Source organism: Euphorbia lathyris, chromosome 8 (genome assembly GCF_963576675.1).
Source record: "Euphorbia lathyris chromosome 8, ddEupLath1.1, whole genome shotgun sequence".
Classification (NCBI taxonomy): domain Eukaryota; kingdom Viridiplantae; phylum Streptophyta; class Magnoliopsida; order Malpighiales; family Euphorbiaceae; genus Euphorbia; species Euphorbia lathyris.
In genome coordinates this window covers 5,478,597-5,500,774 of record NC_088917.1, presented here as the reverse complement: position 1 = coordinate 5,500,774, position 22,178 = coordinate 5,478,597, and the positions used below count along the sequence as shown (strand labels likewise).

The 22,178-nt window shown below is 40.7% G+C and overlaps 2 pseudogenes; both read left to right on the top strand.

Annotated features, from left to right (window-relative positions):
• Positions 1–1,000: 1,000 nt before the first annotated feature.
• LOC136203825 (beta-1,4-xylosyltransferase IRX14-like) lies at positions 1,001–22,129 on the top strand (annotated as a pseudogene).
• LOC136202545 (large ribosomal subunit protein eL13z-like) lies at positions 1,734–3,478 on the top strand (annotated as a pseudogene).
• Positions 22,130–22,178: the final 49 nt, after the last annotated feature.

Genomic DNA, 22,178 nt, shown 5'->3' with positions numbered 1-22,178 from the left:
ATTATCTGCGGTAGTATTATGCTAGGTTTAAGTCAGTTGCAGATAAATGCGGTGCACTCTTGCTTTGTGATATGGCTCACATTAGTAGTCTTGTTGCTGCTAAGGTATATACATACTTTTGTTTATGTTTGATGGTTTCTCGTTTTGGATCTCTGCTTTTTACTTGCGTGTGATTGAATTGTTACTAGATCTGATTTTGTTCTTACTTCCATATTCTTACTTCTGTAGTCATGGATAAACTCTGTCTATAGCGTCCCAGGTTTCTTTTGCTCATCCCAATGGCAAGAATGAAAGCATATGCTTGATTTCGTTATCGATTTCACATTGTGTTTTGAATTGAACTCCTTGGAATGCCCTATCTGACTCGAAAGGAATCACCTTAAAAGACAACAATTTCTTTTGTGAATCAATTTTTTTAACATATTTGTATATATTTCTTATCTGCATACATTTTTTTGGTATATGCTTTCCATTTTTTGTTAGTGATATTTTTAGCCGTCAAAATGCTCTTTAGCGTTACCATTTGCACTATTTGACAGGGTTGAGATTAATTTCCCATTCTCTATGAACGGATAGGATACAGGTATATACCTTTGATCTGAATATTAGTTCTTAATTTCGAAATGTTCCTTTGAATCTTGTGGATAACACTCCACTCTCTGTAATTAAGAGAACAATTACCTCTAGAGTTATCACCGAGCATCATGGAATCCGGATCCGGCCGTGGCCTCATCCTAACACCGTCGAGGTTATGAGAGCGCACTAGATAATCGGGAAGGTGCAGAGAGAACAGAGGATTCAGTTTGTAGTGCAGACTCCTAAGACTATTATCGCAATCACACCGACTTATGCTGCATTTGACCGGTGTTATGCACTCACTGATGCTTGTCCCTTACGACCTTATTTGGATCGTGGTGGAAGCCGGTGGCGTACTAATGAAACTGCATCCATCATCGCAAAATCGGCACTCAAGACTATCCATAATAGATTTAAAGAGAGAATGTCGAATTCCTGGGAGGGACGCCATAAATTGGAGGCCAAAATGCGGCTTGCTGCTTTTAGGTAACACTTCTTTTATTTTTTGCTTGATTAGTTCGATGCTTAGATGTGGCCTTTTGCTTCTCCGTCTAGTATTTTGAATGTTAAAGTGAAGTCAATTTTAAGTCAGCGAATTTTAAATTGAATCACAGAGAAGTAGGGAATCATACTGTTTTACTTTGTGAGAGAGAAGAAGCTAGATGGGGTAGTTGTTTGTTGATGATAGTAATATGCATAGCTGTTTGATGAGATCCAGAATGTGAAGTGGTTTGGTGCTGTTTCTATTGATATTCTAGCTCATTCAGGTGGTGCTGATGAAACATCATTGCCTATGGCTGAGAAGAGCACTTCAATGCCTGTTCAGGGGCCAACTTATAATGCATCTGATAGCTTGGTTGGTTGGCATACCTTTGATTCACTTCCATATAAAGGGAAGAGTGCAATTTGATTAATGATAGGGCAATTGTCTTGCCTCAGAAGCTTAAGTGGGCTGGATTTATGTGGAATTCAAGGTAGTGGAAGGAAGGTGAAGATAAGCCTGACTGGATGTTTGATTTTGATTTTGTTGATGAGAATATAGAAAGTCCTCTGTCTCTTTCGAAGGATCCTTCAATGGTGGAGCCTTTAGGAAGCTGTGAGCGGCAAGTTATGCTTTGGTGGCCCCATGTTGAAGCCCGAAGTGATAGCAAATTTCCTCTTGGGTATGTTTTTCATCCTTCACCTTTACTACTATTCTAGTGTTCTTATGGTACAATTTTGATCTATGAAAATCATTTGATTTTATTTACATTGTCATTGCATATTTGATTGTCCATTACATTTTATTTATAGGAATTGATGGATTTTTGGGTTCTAGAAAGTTGCACATGATTACCTTTGAGTGAACCTAACATCGTGGTGGTATTTTGGGTTTAAAACAATATGAACCAGACATAGTTTATAACATTAGAGGTATATCAGGTATAATGTAGGTGAAAGAAGAAAATCATAGCAAAAATTTCATGTAGCACTTATGTCTTCTTAGACAGAACTTAATAATTAGAGCTTTTCGTTTATCTACTTATGGGAGTATTGAGTACAATCATAAATTATGACATGGAATATACATGACTTTTAGGCTTGTGACTGCTATCAGACTCAACTATGGTAAGCAATCTGGAACAGAAAAGGAAAGAAACAACAAGATATAAGCAGTTCATATATCAATTTAATCTGTGTTGAAAGTTTATCATTGTCCTTGTTAGCTAACTCTATTCATAAACCACTAATTTTTTATGTCTTTCTTCAAACAGTAGTTGTTGCAAAGAAACCTTGCTATACCATCTAATGATAGATCTGATATTATTAGTTATTTTTGTTGTAAGAATAACAACTCCCTAATTAATGCTTACGAATTTTGTACTGTTGCATGCTTTAATTGAGTACTTAGGAATCATTTAAATCTTATGTTCCTTATATACTACTTATGTGCTGCTTGCATATGCTTTAATTATTCTTATTTTGAGAAAACATTAAGTATCAAATTTCAAGATCCTTACTTGAAAACTGTTGCAGCTTTTTAGATATCTAATGTAATATACAATTGCACATGCTTGATGAGAGAACTAAGTGTATGATTGCAAATTATGTCAAGACATGGTGAAGCATAACAATGTTATTCCTAATGGCACTTGAAAAAGCACTGGCAAAATTATGTCAAGACATGGTTTAACCAACCCGCTAGGAAAACAAGGAGACGGGTGGCTCGTCAAAAGAAACCCGTGAAGATCTTCCCTTGACCAACTGCAGGACCTCTTCGCCCAATTGTTCATGGACAGACATTGAAGTACAATATGAAATTGAGGGCTAGTAGAGGGTTTACACTTGAAGAACTCAAGGCTGCTGGAATTCCAAAGAAACTTGCCCCTACAATTGGCATATCTGTTGACCATAGAAGGAAAAACAGATCTTTGGAGGGACTTCAATCCAACGTTCAGAGATTGAAGACATACAAGGCCAAACTGGCTGTCTTCCCAAGGTATGCTCGCAAGTCTAAGGCTGGGGATTCTGCCCCTGAGGAGTTGGCAACAGCAACTCAAGTCCAAGGAGAATTCATACCAATTGTGCGTGAGAAACCATATATGTGGAGCTTGTTAAGGTGGTTGAGGAGATGAAGTCATTCAGGGCATACAACAAACTTCGATTAGAGTGGAAAAATGCACGCCATGTTGGTGTTAGGATGAAAAGAGCTGCAGAGGCAGAGAAGGAAGAGAAGAAGTAGGAACATTGACCTTGTTGGTCAGGCTTCAGAGTTGATAGGACAGCTTTTTTTGTAGTGTTTGTTGGATTCTGTTTTAATTTTTTCTATGGAATAGAATATTGTTGGACCCTTCAATTTGTTTTTGTTTTTCTCGATATTGACTAAATTGATTTTGAGCTTTATGGAAAAAGTAATACAATAGGATCAATCTCGATTACGGTAAACGACTTAGGGTAACTAATCTCGTTTACCATTAATTACAGTAATACAGTAGGAAAAAATAGAGCAGATTCAATTTGTACCTACAGCTATAAAATTTCTAAAAACAAAAATATTAAGGTCGGTTGTTACGAACAACAGACTCTAAAGTTATTATCTTTAGCCACGATTGTTACAATAACTGACTCTAATGATCAGAGCATTAGAGTCTGTGGTTACAAACAATCGTGGCTAAAGACCCCTTTAACCACGATTATTTGAAACAATCGTGGTCAAAACAGAGGGCATTAGAGTCGGTTATACGTAAAAACCGACTTTAATGCCTCTTTGGCCACTGTCAACCAACCGTGGCTAAAGACACCAAGTATTTGCCACGCCTCTTTTGGCCACGGTCGAATAACCGTGACTAATGACGGTAAACGACCGTGACCATAGGCCGTTTCTGTACTAGTGTGGATACATTGACGCTGACTACGGACGAGACAAACTTGAACGAAAAAGCACCTCATGAGGATGTCATTTTCTTGGGAGCTGTCTTGTATCTTGGTTCAGTAAGAAGCGGTCGTCAGTAACCCTGTCAACCACTGAAGGTGAGTACATTGCTGCTGGATGCTGTGTTGCTCAAGTCCTCTGGATTAAGCAACAGCTAGAAGATTATGGTGTTCAGACTAAAACAATTGAAGTCAAATGTGACAACAAAAGTGCCATTGACATATCAAAGAACCCAATCCAGCACAGCAGGATGAAGCACGTCAGCATAAGACATCACTTCATCAGAGATCATGTACTGAAGGGAGAGATCAAGCTGACCTATGTCCCAACGGATGAGCAGCTTGTTGATATCTTCACAAAGCCACTGGCTCGTGAGCAATTCAACATACTTAGAGAAGCCATTGGTATGTTTAATCCTCTTCGATAAAATTCCAAGTATAATATGTGATATATGCATGCTGAGTTGATTACCATGCTGAGTGATTTATGCTAAATCAATATCTACTACATGCTGAGTAGATATACACGCTGAGTGGTTATCTTAAACTGAGTGACTAATCACACGAATTATTCCTTTGCGTAGAACTGACTATTCAGAACATTAAACGTTTAGAATTCTTAACACTGAGTAAAAGATTCGTTGCACAAATTAATGCTAAAACACGCGAATTAAATAGCCACCTAGGATGACGTATGCGCAATAATTAGAAAATACATGCGCCGAATGTGTCATAAATGCCAGAATCTTTGTCGATTGAGTATCTCGAGGTCAAACGGCCACCTCAACGCTTCAGATCAACTCGACACCTCTATAAATAGTGGACGAATTCCCACTTTTACCTCTTTACGCTTAGAAACTTCTAGTATTCAAATACTCTCTTCTCTAAAAATTCCCAAACTTCTCAAACTTCTCTAAGAATCATGTCTAACGATTCTCAGAATGTCTCCGGTGCTCTCTTCTCTAAAAATTCCCAAACTTCTCAAACTTCTCTAAGAATCATGTCTAACGATTCTCAGAATGTCTCCGGTGCCGGTTACGACGACAACCGCTCCGATGAAAATCCTCCATCTCCTGCTCAGCAGGAATATAGCGAGACTCCCACCAAGTCTCAAGAAACCAGTCAGCGTGACCACTCTAAGGTCACTACACCGAGCAAGAAAACCAATGTTGACCAAGCTACCTCTTCGAAAGGGAAACAGAAGCAGGATAAGGGAAAGACACCACGTACCTACTCCCTAGTTTATAACAGCGTAAGGGGTTATAAGGTTGACCACTCACGCTGGTTCTCGAAGGGTTTTGTGGAAGCTGAGAAACCCTTCTGTGAGTGGATCTCAAAGAATGGCTGGACCGAGCTGTTCTCAACTCGAGAAGCCACCTACCCTGAGTTAGTAAAGGAGTTCTACGCTAACTTAAGAGCCGCTGATGATGACCGTGACTATATGGTCACCAAGGTTCAAGGGAAAGATATCTTCATCAACCCTCCTTACCTTGCCTCACTGCTAAAGCTGAATACCGAAGGAGCTAAACTTAGAAAATCAGGTGACCAAGATAAAACTGAGTATCCCGCTAAGTTTTGTAAACTTGCCGGTCATGTCGGGGAAATCTCGAGTACCTCCATGGGTCAACATCAAAAGATGGCCCACTACATACTGACCAATTTCCTCTTCCCCAAGATCAACGCTACTTCCTCAGCGTCAAAGTTCGAGCAGTGCTTCATCTGGCACATGCTGACCTATAAGCCGATCAACATGCCAGTCTTTATAATCAGTGGTTTTCAAAGAAGTACTGGAACCCTTAGGTTAGGCTCCATCATTACCAGAATCCTCAAAGATCACCGAGTGAGTTTGGTGGAGGAAATCCACACCTGGGGTACAGAAATTACTGCAGCTGCATTGTTTGGCTTATTCTATGATCAACCAATTGTGCCCAAGAAAGGAAAAGGGGCCACTGTTCAGGAAACAGAGGAGATGCTGACCAGAAAAGGAAAGCAAGTAAGTAAAGCTCAAGCTGACAAGCAGGACAGAAAAAGGAAAGTTGTTCAAAGCTCTTCCAAAGACGCTGACGCTCCACCGAAAAAGATTTGATTTGTGTCGAAAGGAACTAAGCCTCAAGTTCAACAAGGTCAGGTCGGACCTAAGTCAACAGAAAACCTCAAAAGGCAAGCTGAGCCTGAGTAAGAAGAAAAAGAGGACACCCCTGAGCAACCACTAAGGAAGAAGAAGAAGATCTCTTCTGGGTCAAGTCCTATCAATGCACCTCCACTTGACGTCTTAATCTCTGAAGACTCACATTATGTGAGAAGTCTTGGCATTGATATTGAGCAACCACAAGTTGAACATGAACAAGAATTGGGTGGTCAGTTTGATACTGATGAGACAGTAGATGCTGAGCAACATGAGGCAGAAAATGTTGAGCAACATGAACCAACCAACACTGAGCAGGTTGAAGAAGAAGCTGAGCCAACAGCAAATGATCAAGCTGATCAAGGGGCAACTTCACCCACTGACTCAATTGAGTCCATTCCTGCTGACCCCTCACCTCCAAAGACTAAGAGATTAAGGAGACTTAAGAAGAAGGCTCCAAAATCCCCAGTGATCGATCTTATGAGTGACTCACCACTGCATGATCCAATCATTGATCTCTCTGATCTACAGTTTAAGTTCTTCTCCAATCCCACTGAGTCCCCTCCAAGAGAGCACCCGGAAAAGCAAGCCTCTATTTCTCAACCAAAGGAACATGCCGACTCAATTGCTCCTCTAAGCCAAGGTGATACCGAGCAAGTGCTCAAAGTTCCTGCTCCTCAACATGTTGAGCTAGCTAAGGAAATACCTGCTCAGTTCAGTGCTGAAACAACTCAACTTCCTCCAACTAGTCAGCCTCAGCCTGACTCTGAGCAAATAGATAATTCTGCCGATCAACCACTTCCACATCCTCAAGTGCAGAATATCAATCAGTCAGCTTCTGCTGGCAATCTAAACTCAAGTCCAGCCGCTGATCAAGCTGGTACTTCCAATATTGAGCAGAACCAAACACCTCCTCCATCCAGTTCTACTCATACTCCGACATTTGGGCCACACATTGATGGATCCTACAACTACTTACACGCAACTGAGTCTGGTCGAAGAATCATTGACTCAGCTTAAGCTTTGCTCCAGGACCTTCATCAAACCAATGCAGAAGCCGCTGGGTCAGTTCCTGTTGAGCCAACTCACCTTTCGTCTGTCACTCAGCTTCTCACAGAAATCAAAGGTCTTAAGGATCTTCTGAGTGTCATGACTTCACTTCAGTCTCAACAGCCTAAGCAGGAATCAATAACAAAGCTGGCTGAACTCCAGCTGACTATGGTCAATCACTTGAACTCTCTCCAGGGTCAATTTCATACTCTGTCAGCTGCGAACACTATGTATGCAACTTCTACTGAAGTTCAACAACTATTTACCCAGCTTCACTCTGAACAGGCCAAAACCAACGAGCAACTCTCTTCCTCCTCCCAATGCTCCATTGAGCAAATTAGTGAGGTTGTTCGTCTACTCAATTTGAGTAAGGAAGAGATGGACACTGACCAACTCAAGACAAATGAGCTTCTGCAATACTCCCAATCCATCTTCAAACACGTGCGTCATTCAAATGCTCAACGTCAGTACTATGACTCGGAACTGCTTAAAATGTTTCATCAAGCCTTTGCCATGCTGACTGACAGTATAACCTGGGTTGGGAAGTCTCAAGCATACCTTCTAAGTATGCTCAGTGCTTCGGTCAGGGTTCCCCGTTCTGTCTTGGATAATGGTGTTCCTGTTTTTGATGGTATAAATGAAAGCACGCGCAAGCTTAAGGCATTCTATGTGCGTTTAACTCGTGTTGCCCTCAACGACACCTGGGGAACATGACCTTCTGTTTAGGATTTTTTACTGACTTGTCAGCACCCCAGTGCTGAGCGTGCCAGCACACTTTAGTAGTGTGTCCTAACTTCCCACAAAAATCACATTGGACTTTTCGCTGGGGATTTCTTCTCTGCTGAGTACCTTGGTACTGTGTACCTTGATACTGAGTTCTCAGCGAAAAATTGTTTTTGTTTGGAACCTTTAATTGGTTCTGAATGGTTGTGACATCCTTCCTCAGTTTCTTTGAAACTGACTGGACTTCAGAGACAGACTCATGAATGATTTTCATATTTTCATGCAAAACTGAGTTGTCTTGAAGAAGGTATCTGAGGTCACTCAGTTTGACCTCTTCTACTTCATCACAGCGCCGGCTGAGTGCTTTAATCTTCCTATTACACTTTTTAACAAGTGTATAGAGATCACTCAGGGTGTTACCCATTTCATTTCTGAGTTGAGAGAGTGAGATTACCTCATTAGATTGCTCTTCATTATCTGACTCATCAGATTGGTCAGCATGCTCAGAAATGCATGGCTCAGCAAGTTCGTCAGCCATAAAGCATATCTTCGCTGACTCGGTGGCCTCAGTTTCTGTTGATGAAGATTCATCACTGTCACTCCAAGTAGCCACCATTGCCTTCTTCCCACTTTTCTTGTCTTTCCTCAGCGTGGGGCAGTTTGACTTAATATGACCATCTTGGTGGCACTCAAAGCATGTAATGGGCTTTGAGCTGTCCTTTCTGTATTTGCTGTCGCTTGAGTCAGCCTTATACTTATAAAACTTTTTGTAAGGCTTTTTGGAATATTTGTCGTTCTTCCTGAACAGCCTCTTCATCTTTCTTGTAAACATAGCCATCTCCTCATCATCAGTTGAACTCCCGTCAGTGGAGTCAGCCTTCATGACAAGTGACTTCTGCTTCTTGTCATCAGATTTTTCCTTCACCTCAAAGTTCTTCATTGATATCTTATGGGTCAGCAATGAACCGATGAGTTCGTCATATTTGTAGGTGGTTAAATCCTGAGCTTCCTCAACTGCTGTCTTCTTTGCTTGCCAGTCTTTTGGAAGACTCCTGAGTATCTTTTTGACTTGTTCTTCCTCAGTGAAGATTTTCCCAAGTCTCTTGAGCTCATTAATGATGTTGGTGAACCTTGCGTTCATGTCTGAAATGCCCTCATCATTGTTCATCTCGAACAGCTCGTACAGTCTCATCTGCTGATTCACCTTGGATTCTTTTACTTTGTTTGTTCCCTCGTAGGTGACTTCCAGCTTTTTCCAGATCTCTTGTGCCGACTCACAACCTGAGATTTTGTTATATTCTGCAGCATCGAGCGCACAGTGAAGCATATTGATAGCCGAAGCATGGTTTTGAAGCTTCTTAAGATCATCCTCTGTCCATTCAACCTCAGCTTTAACAACTGACTGGCCAGCAACAACTTTCACAGGTACAAACGGGCCTTGGACTATAGATAGCCAGGCACTCATGTTTGTAGCTTGAATGAAGTTTTTCATCCTATTCTTCCAAAAGGTATAGTTTGACCCGAAGAATAGGGGAGGCCTGGTAATGGACAGCCCCTCAGGTAATATCTGAGTTGTCTGGTTTCCAGGGAGAAACCGAGTGCTGTTTTCGCCCATGGTATGGATCAACTCAAGGTTGTTAGACCTTTAGTAGTGAGCTTTTAGGCTCTGATACCACTTGTTGGTCCTTTGTAAGGTTGCAAATATAGTTCCAAGGGGGGGTTAGGAACTATTTTACCTTTTTAAAATAATTCGGGCAGATTTCTTTTCTTTAAGAAAAGTTTATATAACAGCGGCACTCAACACTCAGCAAGACACTGGCTTAGTCAACTAGTGACTAGGACAGCTTCGTTGCTTAGGTCAGGAAATAGCACTTAGAGTCTATTCCTGAACCTTCTCGTTGGTAGCGCACAACTCAGCTTGACCTCTTTTACTTGGTCAGTTTTAGTTTGTTTTAAGCAAGCAATATGAATAAGGAGTTAAGGTTTAGAAATACTTCACTCAGCAGATTTATCCAGGTTCGGCTTCTTCTAAGCCTACGTCCTGTCCCCGGAACACCTCCGAGATTTCAAATCCTCTACTGAGCTCTTTAAAGGTAGAGCCTCAAACCTTTTACAATATCAGCAATTGAGTATGACAAGAGTACCCTCCTCTATACTTCTACTCAATCCTAATCTCTCCGCTGAGTACTTAAAACCGAGTACTCAGCCTCTCCTTTCTACTTCTAGAAATGATAAAGATTTTTTCCTAAACAACAATTGCTAGAACACCTTAGATGATTGAAAAACAACCACTCTAGACTTTTACACAAATGAATAGACTTTGTAGTGTAAGAATTTTGCTTTGCTTTTGATGGAGAACTTTTGTATACGTTTGGTCAGCGTAGCGGCTCTTGCTCAAAGTTCTCTACAGAATGTGGATTCTGAATGGACTATTTATAGAGAGCTGTGAGAGCTTCTGGTTATTTCGAATTTCGAAATAACCGTTGGAGAGAAACGGCTACAGGTCGCTTTCACTGAGTCTGCCAGCAGTTCTCGTTAGCCAATCAGATTCCAGCGTCTTCTGTTCTTCGGTCAGTGAGTCAGTATGTTCCACCATTTTGGGTAATGTCAACCAGACAGCTTGTTGTGTCTTCTGATCTTTACTTAATGAGGAAATACTTTGTCTGGAAGCTGTCTTATGGTCAGTAGCTGTCTTGCACGTTTTGTCGAGACAGCTCAGCAGCTTCATACCGAAGTTGTCTACGTGGATCTTCTCGATCCTTCTTTACTCAGCATGCGTTTCATCACTTTAACGGCGACGTTTTGGAGATACGCGGGCTGAGTGATCTTTGGCTTGTTTGACTTGGGCCTTGATTTCCATATAGGGCTTGAGCCTTATGATCTTTATGTCTTATGATAAATTATAAACTCAACATTGAACAAACACATTAGTAACACTAAATCAAAGCATTTAAACTTAGTGTGTTATAGAATATTTACTTTCACTTAATTAATTTTGTCAAATCAAAATCCTGTGGAAAGGTGTTTCAACAAACTCCCCCATTTTGATGTTGGCAAAACTAATCAGCAAGGAACTCAGTATGAGCTCCCCCATGATAGTTGACCTTTTAAATTAAGTGAACTCCCCCGTAAGGATAGAACTACTGACTTAGTTTTATTCTAAACATTCTAAGGTTTAGCTGAATAAGCCTAAGATCAGTTTTCAATTATAGGTCAGCTTATGGGTCATATTCTATTTTACTCAGTATTCAGTGGAAGTGATGTATAGTGACAGAGCGCTGAGTAAATCATTTGTTCAATGGTTTATATTTGACAAGTTCAAACATCTATATGCAGCATGCATTTATATAATACTTGGCATTTAAAGGATGAATAATCAATAGTTAAAATATGAATGCAAGTATTTCAGGAGTAACAGAAGTTAGGCAAGTTAGGCATAAAATAAAACAACACAAAAACAAACATTACAAAACAAAACAAGATCAAGTTCTTCTTCCTAACTTCTAACACTTAACACTCTAGTTTCTCTAACACTCTAGAGTTCCTTCTCCTTAGTTGCCACTTTTCTCCCCCGTTTTGCCAGCATCAGCAGTAGGCAAATTAATCGGTAGGGGCAGGAGATTTGGCCTGATCCTGCAGCACACGTATTTGACCCTCCAAGGAATTCATATGACTGACCATAGCCAGCATGAGTTCAGTCATTCTGGTCATGTGAGCATGTGTGGGTTGCTGCGTCTGGACAGAGGAGAAGTGATTGATTAATTCATGGATTTCACGCAGAATATGGTGAGTGACAGGTGGATGAGCGGACTGAGCAGGAGTTGATGGAGTAGGTGCTTGTTCTTGAAGCAGAGTGCTTGCTGAGGCGATGACACGCCGACCTGACTCAGTGGCACCAAGGTGTGCATATTTGGCAGAAGTGGGTTCACACTGAGGGCCTTGGGTAGTGACAGGACTACGAGGCGTGTTGACCTCAGGTGCTGAGTTGCTTTGAGTTTGAGGTGGGAGTGGAGCTTCTTTTGGACTTACAGGGGTCTTGGCTTGTTTCTCTACGGGAGGAACAGAGGCTTTATTTTGTGGAGACCCCTCTTGAGCAACATGGCCCTCAAGAACAGGTTCTTCAGCTGTTCGCAGCTTCTTCTCAGCTGACTCAGCTAGGTCTTGATCAGCTTTCCTCTTGTTGCTTTCCATCAGCCTTATCTTTCTCAGGACAGTATGAATATCCTTCGAGCATGCTCCCTTTTTCTTCTTCTTCTCAGCTTCAGCAACCTCAGATGGCACAGTGGATGGATTCTCAGTTGGAGGTTCATTGATTGGTTCTGTACCCTCAGCAGTGTGAGCAGCTTCAGCCATAACATCATCTATAATGGCATCCAGGTTAGCCAGATTTTCCATTTCTCCAATGGGTTGCTCATCCTCAGCCATAAGATTCTCCTCCTCAGGAGTGGCATTTTCATCATATCCTCTAAGAGGTTGGCTATGTGAGAGTCCATTCAGCAGACGTGCAGTGATAGCAGTTCCCGTTGAACTTATTTCACCAACAGTCTCTATGTTCTTGTCTTGTGTTATCCTGGTGATGAGAGAACCTAAACGGAGCTTCCTTCCGCTTCTTTGGAAAGCCCCGACCAAAAATACAGGCATGTTGAAAGGAGTGCTGGTCAGCATATGCCAGATGAAACATTGTTCAAAATTAGAGGCAGATGAGGGAGAGCTGAGTTTAGGGAAGATAAAGTTGGTCAGCAAGAAGTGGGCCATCTTCTGATTTTTGCCCATGCAGGTGCTGGGTACTTCTCCCTTATAGTTTCTGGGTTTACAGAATCCCTTCATCTTCTCTGCGATGGCTTTCGGTATCGGCTCCTTTGTGGTTCTGAACTGGATCCCTGTATTTGGTATCTCTAGCAATGTAGCTAGATATTCAGGGGTTATCACTATCTTTTGACCCTTGACTGTGGTCTCCAGATAGTCAGAGTCATCTGCATCAACATGCAGGTTGGAGTAGAACTCTCTTACCATTGTAGGATAGGTTTGCCCGGACAGAGAGAAGAGACCTATCCATTTGTTGTTTTTGATCCATTCACAGAATGGAGTCTCTGAAGAGATGAAGTCAGGGTGGAAGAATTGACTTCTTAATACCTCTTGATTCTTAGCCCAAGAGTGTACTTTAATCATTTTTCTCATTAGGCTAGTTGAAGGACCAGCCTGGTCAGAGGATTTGAGAGTTGGAGAGAAATAACTTTCGTTGTAAGACATTTTTGAAATTTTGAAGCTCTTTGGAAAATTTTGAAGCTTTCTTAGAGTTCAGTGTATATGTGACGAGGGTAGTGGGTTAGTATTTACTATTTATAGATTTTATGGTTTAGGGTTCCGTTTGAATTTTAATCCAGTTTTGCTCTGGGTTGTCCAATCGCCAGAAACCCTGACACTTATGACACTATTAAGACGTTATTCGGCGCATGCGCAGTACAGGTGTCACCTCGCGTGTAGTGACATTAAATGCTAATAAGTGCTTCTACTTAGCGTTTGTTGATATAAACGTTTCATATTCTGAGTAGTCAGTACATTCTTTAGGAATGGCTTTAAGTTCAAGTTCGAAGCTAATTTACTCAGTGTGCAAGATGACTCAGTATTGTATATTTAGTCAGTTTCAATGAAATACTCAGCAAACAATGAATCATTCAGCATGTAATTCATTCAGCATTCAATAATCATTTATGCACATAAATTTACTGAAGAGGATTAAACATACCAATTGCTTCTCTCAGTATGCTAAATTGCTCTCGTGCTAGAGGCTTTGTAAAGATATCAGCAAGCTGCTCGTCTGTTGGTACATACGTCAGCTTGATTTCTTTCTTGAGTACATGATCTCTGATGAAGTGATGTCGTATGCTGACATGTTTCATCCTGCTGTGTTGAATTGGGTTCTTTGAGAGGTCAATTGCACTTTTGTTGTCGCATTTGACTTCAATTGTCTTTGTTTGAACACCATAATCTTCAAGCTGTTGCTTAATCCAAAGGACCTGAGCAACACAACCTCCAGCAGCAATGTACTCAGCTTCAGTTGTGGACAGGGCTACTGACGCCTGCTTCTTGCTGAACCAAGATACAAGACAGCTTCCCAGGAATTGGCATCCTCCAGAGGTGCTTTTTCTTTCCAGCTTGTCTCGTCCATAGTCAGCGTCAGTGTATCCGATGAGTGTAAAGTCATGAGTGTTTGGATACCACAGACCTGCATTTACTGAGCTTTGCAAATATCTAAGGATCCTTTTTACGGCTATGTAATGGGATTCCTTAGGGTTAGCTTGATATCTAGCACAATAACATACTGAGAACTGAATGTCCGGTCTACTTGCTGTTAAGTAAAGTAAAGAGCCAATCATACCTCGGTATAACTTGCTGTCTACTGACTTACCATTTTCATCAGCACAAAGGACAGTGTCAGTGCCCATAGGAGTGGATATTGGCTTACAATGTTCCAGTTCATATTTCTTCAATATATCATTGGCATATTTAGCTTGACTTATGAATATGCCATTCTTTCCTTGCTTAATTTGAAGTCCGAGGAAGAAGTTGAGTTCTCCCATCATTGACATTTCGAATTCAGTCTGCATCTGTTTGCTAAATTCCTTGCACATAGATTCATTAGTAGCACCAAATATAATATCATCTACATATATTTGAGCCAGCAGGGTATCTTTACCCTTTCTCTTAATGAATAAGGTTGTATCAGCTTGACCCCTGACGTAACCTCTAGTCAGTAAAAAGTTGGTCAGCCTCTCATACCAAGCACGTGGTGCTTTCTTGAGTCCATACAGAGCCTTTTTGAGTTTGTAAACGTGGTTTGGGAACTTAGAATCCTCAAACCCTGGAGGCTGATTTACATAGACCTCCTCGTCTATTACTCCATTAAGAAAGGCACTTTTGACATCCATTTGAAACAGTTTAAAGTTCATGTAAGATGCATATGCACATAAAATCCTAATAGCTTCTAGCCTTGCCACTGGGGCAAAGGTCTCACCGTAGTCAATACCTTCTTGCTGACTGTAGCCCTGAGCTACAAGTCTTGCCTTGTTTCTGACTACGTTTCCTTGCTCATCTAGCTTGTTCCTAAAGACCCATCTCGTTCCAATGGTCTTTTGGCTCCTAGGATGTGGCACTAGCTCCCATAAATTATTCCTCCTGAACTGATTGAGTTCCTCTTGCATGGCATTCATCCAGAATTCGTCATCCTCAGCTTCGGCAAAGTTCTTCGGCTCAAGTACTGAGACAAAAGCTACATTGCCGAGATACTTCCTTAGTTGATTTCTTGTCATCAGCGTATTTCCAGCTGAGTCAAGAATTGCATTTTCTGAATGCCCTCTTGGGACTCTTATCTCCTTTGGTAGACTTGTGTCTTGTTCTATCTGTGTTTCAACATTCTCTGCAGAAGTAGATAGGTCAGTGAAAGTAATTTTAGGTTCACTCTTACTCTTGGTCAGCCGTTTTATGAAGGACTCAGTAGCTGGTTCTTGATCAGCAGGTGCTGAGTTTGGTTCATCTTCTGTCAGCGGCTGGTATCTTCCTGCAGGGTTAGTTTCATCGAATTGCACATGTATAGATTCTTCTAATACTTGAGTTCTCTTATTAAAAACTCTGTATGCTTTACTGTTTGTTGAGTAGCCTAGAAAGATAGCCTCATCAACTTTTGAATCAAATTTGGCTAAGCTATCTTTGGTATTTAAAATAAAACACCTACAGCCAAAGGCACGAAAGTATCCAATGTTGGGCTTTCGTCCTTTCCAAAGTTCATATGGGGTTTTCTTAAGTATAGGTCTAACTAAAGCCCTATTCAGAATATAGCATGCTGTGTTGACAGCTTCTCCCCAAAAATACTTTGGAAGCCTATGCTCATCCAGCATTGTCCTGGCAATCTCAACCAGAGTTCTGTTCTTCCTTTCAACAACCCCATTTTACTGAGGCGTTCTAGGAGCAGAGAAATTGTGGTCAATGCCGCTGGCTTCACAGAATTCAACAAACTTTTGGTTCTTGAATTCTCCACCATTATCACTACGGATATGAGCTAATTTTAGGTCTTTCTCATTTTCAATTTTTCTAACCAAGTTTGAAAATGTCTGAAAGGTCTCATCCTTACTGGTCAGCAGGATAACCCATGTGTACCGAGAGAAATCATCTACAATAACCAAGGAAAACCTTCTTCCACCCAGACTCAGCGGCTGGACTGGACCAAAGAGATCCAAGTGTAGCATTTCTAACGGACGCTTAGTTGAGACAATGTTTTTACTTTGAAAAGATTGCTTGGTTTGTTTTCCAGCTTGGCAGGCATGGCATAATTGATCTTTTTGAAATTTAACTTCAGGCAGTCCCTCAACCAATTGCTTTCTTACTAATTTGGCCAGGAGGTCCATGCTTACATGACCAAGTCTCCTGTGCCATAGCCAGGAATTTTCTTCCTTTGTGACTAAGCATACAGTTTTTGAAAACTTCTTTTCGAGGTTTAGCATAAAGACATTGTCTATCCGAGGGGCAGTTAAAATTAACTCATTTGATTTTCCCTCATATATTTTACATCCAGTAGCATCAAATATAACTTTTCTCCCATTGTCACATAGCTGAGCTACGCTGAGTAAGTTATATTTGAGTCCGCTGACTAGGGAGACAGATTCAATACTAGGGTTATCTCCGACGGTTCCTGAGCCTACTATCTTACCCTTCTTGTTGTCTCCAAAACTTACACTCCCTCCTCGTTTACGTTCAAACGTGATGAACTGAGTTTCATCACCCGTCATATGCCTTGAGCATGCGCTGTCAATATACCACATTTTTGACTTCTCGGCACATCTCAGGCTTACCTGCATTGTAACTAGTTACTTTTAGGTACCCAACTCTTTTTGGGTCCTGACTTGTTAGGTGCAACAGGTATAGCATCATATTTTATTTTATGGCGACATACATGGACAGTATGGCCATTCTTTCCACAGAAGTCACAACTGACCTTCTATTTAGGATTTTTTACTGACTTGTCAGCACCCCAGTGCTGAGCGTGCCAGCACACTTTAGTAGTGTGTCCTAACTTCCCACAAAAATCACATTGGACTTTTCGCTGGGGATTTCTTCTCTGCTGAGTACCTTGGTACTGTGTACCTTGATACTGAGTTCTCAGCGGAAAATTGTTTTTGTTTGGAACCTTTAATTGGTTCTGAATGGTTGTGACATCCTTCCTCAGTTTCTTTGAAACTGACTGGACTTCAGAGACAGACTCATGAATGATTTTCATATTTTCATGCAAAACTGAGTTGTCTTGAAGAAGGTATCTGAGGTCACTCAGTTTGACCTCTTCTACTTCATCACAGCACCGGCTGAGTGCTTTAATCTTCCTATTACACTTTTTAACAAATGTATAGAGATCACTCAGGGCGTTACCCATTTCATTTCTGAGTTGAGAGAGTGAGATTACCTCATTAGGTCAGCATGCTCAGAAATGCATGGCTCAGCAAGTTCGTCAGCCATAAAGCATATCTTCGCTGACTCGATGGCCTCAGTTTCTGTTGATGAAGATTCATCACTGTCACTCCAAGTAGCCACCATTGCCTTCTTCCCACTTTTCTTGTCTTTCCTCAGCGTGGGGCAGTTTGACTTAATATGGCCATCTTGGTGGCACTCAAAGCATGTAATGGGCTTTGAGCTGTCCTTTCTGTATTTGCTGTCGCTTGAGTCAGCCTTATACTTATCAAACTTTTTGTAAGGCCTTTTGGAATATTTATCGTTCTTCCTGAACAATCTCTTCATCTTTCTTGTAAACATAGCCATCTCCTCATCATCAGTTGAACTCCCGTCAGTGGAGTCAGCCTTCATGACAATTGACTTCTGCTTCTTGTCATCAGATTTTTCCTTCACCTCAAAGTTCTTCATTGATATCTCATGGGTCAGCAATGAACCGATGAGTTCGTCATATTTGTAGGTGGTTAAATCCTGAGCTTCCTCAACTGCTGTCTTCTTTGCTTGCCAGTCTTTTGGAAGACTCCTGAGTATCTTTTTGACTTGTTCTTCCTCAGTGAAGATTTTCCCAAGTCTCTTGAGCTCATTAATGATGTTGGTGAACCTTGCGTTCATGTCTGAAATGCCCTCATCATTGTTCATCTCGAACAGCTCGTACAGTCTCATCTGCTGATTCACCTTGGATTCTTTTACTTTATTTGTTCCCTCGTAGGTGACTTCCAGCTTTTTCCAGATCTCTTGTGCCGACTCACAACCTGAGATTTTGTTATATTCTGCAGCATCGAGCGCACAGTGAAGCATATTGATAGCCGAAGCATGGTTTTGAAGCTTCTTAAGATCATCCTCTGTCCATTCAACCTCAGCTTTAACAACTGACTGGCCAGCAACAACTTTCACAGGTACAAACGGGCCTTGGACTATAGATAGCCAGGCACTCATGTTTGTAGCTTGAATGAAGTTTTTCATCCTATTCTTCCAAAAGGTATAGTTTGACCCGAAGAATAGGGGAGGCCTGGTAATGGACAGCCCCTCAGGTAATATCTGAGTTGTCTGGTTTCCAGGGAGAAACCGAGTGCTGTTTTCGCCCATGGTATGGATCAACTCAAGGTTGTTAGACCTTTAGTAGTGAGCTTTTAGGCTCTGATACCACTTGTTGGTCCTTTGTAAGGTTGCAAATATAGTTCCAAGGGGGGGTTAGGAACTATTTTACCTTTTTAAAATAATTCGGGCAGATTTCTTTTCTTTAAGAAAAGTTTATATAACAGCGGCACTCAACACTCAGCAAGACACTGGCTTAGTCAACTAGTGACTAGGACAGCTTCGTTGCTTAGGTCAGGAAATAGCACTTAGAGTCTATTCCTGAACCTTCTCGTTGGTAGCGGACAACTCAGCTTGACCTCTTTTACTTGGTCAGTTTTAGTTTGTTTTAAGCAAGCAATATGAATAAGGAGTTAAGGTTTAGAAATACTTCACTCAGCAGATTTATCCAGGTTCGGCTTCTTCTAAGCCTACGTCCTGTCCCCGGAACACCTCCGAGATTTCAAATCCTCTACTGAGCTCTTTAAAGGTAGAGCCTCAAACCTTTTATAATATCAGCAATTGAGTATGACAAGAGTACCTTCCTCTATACTTCTACTCAATCCTAATCTCTCCGCTGAGTACTTAAAACCGAGTACTCAGCCTCTCCTTTCTACTTCTAGAAATGATAAAGATTTTGTCCTAAACAACAATTGCTAGAACACCTTAGATGATTGAAAAACAACCACTCTAGACTTTTACACAAATGAATAGACTTTGTAGTGTAAGAATTTTGCTTTGCTTTTGATGGAGAACTTTTGTATACGTTTGGTCAGCGTAGCGGCTCTTGCTCAAAGTTCTCTACAGAATGTGGATTCTGAATGGACTATTTATAGAGAGCTGTGAGAGCTTCTGGTTATTTCGAATTTCGAAATAACCGTTGGAGAGAAACGGCTACAGGTCGCTTTCACTGAGTCTGCCAGCAGTTCTCGTTAGCCAATCAGATTCCAGCGTCTTCTGTTCTTCGGTCAGTGAGTCAGTATGTTCCACCATTTTGGGTAATGTCAACCAGACAGCTTGTTGTGTCTTCTGATCTTTACCTAATGAAGAAATACTTTGTCTGGAAGCTGTCTTATGGTCAGTAGCTGTCTTGCACGTTTTGTCGAGACAGCTCAGCAGCTTCATACCGAAGTTGTCTACGTGGATCTTCTCGATCCTTCTTTACTCAGCATGCGTTTCATCACTTTAACGGCGACGTTTTGGAGATACGCGGGCTGAGTGATCTTTGGCTTGTTTGACTTGGGCCTTAATTTCCATATAGGGCTTGAGCCTTATGATCTTTATGTCTTATGATAAATTATAAACTCAACATTGAACAAACACATTAGTAACACTAAATCAAAGCATTTAAACTTAGTGTGTTATAGAATATTTACTTTCACTTAATTAATTTTGTCAAATCAAAATCCTGTGGAAAGGTGTTTCAACAGTTATAGGAGTGAGTAGAGGTATAAAGGAAGCTACTATTGTATACTCAGCTTCTATTGTAAAAGGTTTCGTGCTTACCTTTAAAGAGCTCAGTAGAGAATTCAAAAAGCTCGGAACGCGTTCCGGGGACTAGACGTAGGCGGAGAGGCCGAACCAAGATATGTCTGCTGAGTAACATATTTCTAACCCTTAAACTCCTTTATATATTGCTTGCTATAAAACTGACTAAGTAACGAACTCACGCTGAGTTGAGTGCACTAAGAAGCTGAGTTCAGGAATAGACTCAAAGTGCTATTTCCTGACTCAAGGAAAGAAACAGACTTAGTCACCAGTTGACTAAGCTTGTGTCTTAAAACTACTTAGCGCCGCTGTGTAAACCTTTTCTTAAGAAAAGAAGTCAGCCTTAACGGACAAAATTTTAAATAGTTCCTATCCCCCCCTTGGAACTAACCTTGTCACGTTATACGGGACCAACACAGAACAGGGTTGCTGACCGCCTTGCTGCGGAAGGCCATGTAAGGATGTTAAGAGTCACCAATTTCTCGTCGCCCCAGGACTTCCTCTTTTCTATACTTTATGATCGTATTGGGGTTAGCTTTCCCAAGCTAATCTCGGGTTAGCTCTTTGGTGTTTTGTTTTTTCTTCTTTCCTTTTTCTACCAAAAAATAATACTAAAATGACGCACATATGAAGTGTAGATGACAATAATCATGACCGAGAAGACAGTTTAGTGAATTATTTCTGAATTTGACTGAACTCAATGTCATGAGTAAAATTGCTCTTGACTGCCAACTTTAGAGATAAAAAATACATCATTTTAGATGTTAGTAATAAAATTACTTGTAGTTGTAAACGTTAATACTTTTGTACCTTATCCCTTGAAATAAAATTCAGTAACAGAGGACCAAGTTCATGACTCAACACGCATGGGAGTAGATGAGGGTGTGCAATGAGTGCTCCCGCACAGGGCTTCGAAATTATAAGAGTCCCAAAATTTAAGATGTGCTTAGTCAAATATAGATATTAGCTTAAATTAAAAAAAATAACATAATGTAATAAGGTCTATTTACATTTTTTCACTACATTCAGAGGGTGTTTGGTTCGGGGTCTTTAGGAATGAGAATGGGAATGGGAAGGTTTCATTCCCTTTGTTCTTGTTTGTTTAAAAAAAAACACATTCCCTTTCCATTTTTTATTATGGGTTTACCCCACTTTAGATTAAGCCCATTACCCCAGACCCTGTAGGGAATTGGATTCCCTTTACTTCATTCCATTTCTTAAACATATCCGAACACATAGAGGAATTAATGCTTATTCATTTCCTTTCCTTTAGTTTCATTTTCTTGATTTTTTTTCCCTTACCCATTGTGAACCAAACGCCCCCTGAGTGTGAATGTGATTTGGATATTCAATCATTCAAAATTTACAACCTTAATACAAAATTATATTAATTATTAACGGGGCATTTGGTATTCTAGTGGGATACGGATACAGATACGGATAAAGGTTGGGATAGGGATAAGGATAAGGATAAATGGTTGGGATAAAAATAAAATAGTCGGAAATTATTATTCAATGTTTGGTATGTGGGATAGGGATAGGGATAAAAAAATACAATTTACTATTTTAACCTTATTTAAACTACATAACATTAATTTGAGGGATAAGATAGACTTTTCCATCCTATTAAAATCGTAGGAGCTTATCCCACTTCCTTATACCACCCCCTCTTGGATATAGGATTTGAGGGATAAGACTCATATCCCGCTCTTATCTCCCTAGCCTATCTCTAAGACAAACATGGATAATTCGTCTCATTCTTTTTATCCCTATCCCCGCGTCTTTATCCCCTCTAACAAACACCCCGTAAGGGTTTGAGAAAATTTTAGCACATGGATCCCAAAAAGTTTAAGACGACCCTAAACACACTTGTAATTCACTTTATTATCGGAGTTCATACGGGAATGACACAACATATAATTGACAACCAGAATAGTCCTGATAACAACCCAAATTATTCTTGAATAAGGAATAAGGGAAAATTAATATAAATAATGGCAAACCATTATTCCTTCTAAAAAGAGATATTTATGCATGATTAATGTGGAATTAATGACAATTATTGCAGGATCAATGCAGGGGTGAATATGCAAATAATGGAGAAAATGAAGGAGTTTCTAGCATTATGCCACACCACGTGGACCATCGCGAGATACGCCATAACGAGATACGCCCGATGAGAGCGAGTAGTGGAGACCCGTCATAGCTCTCAAGGAAAGCGTACATACGCCTTGAC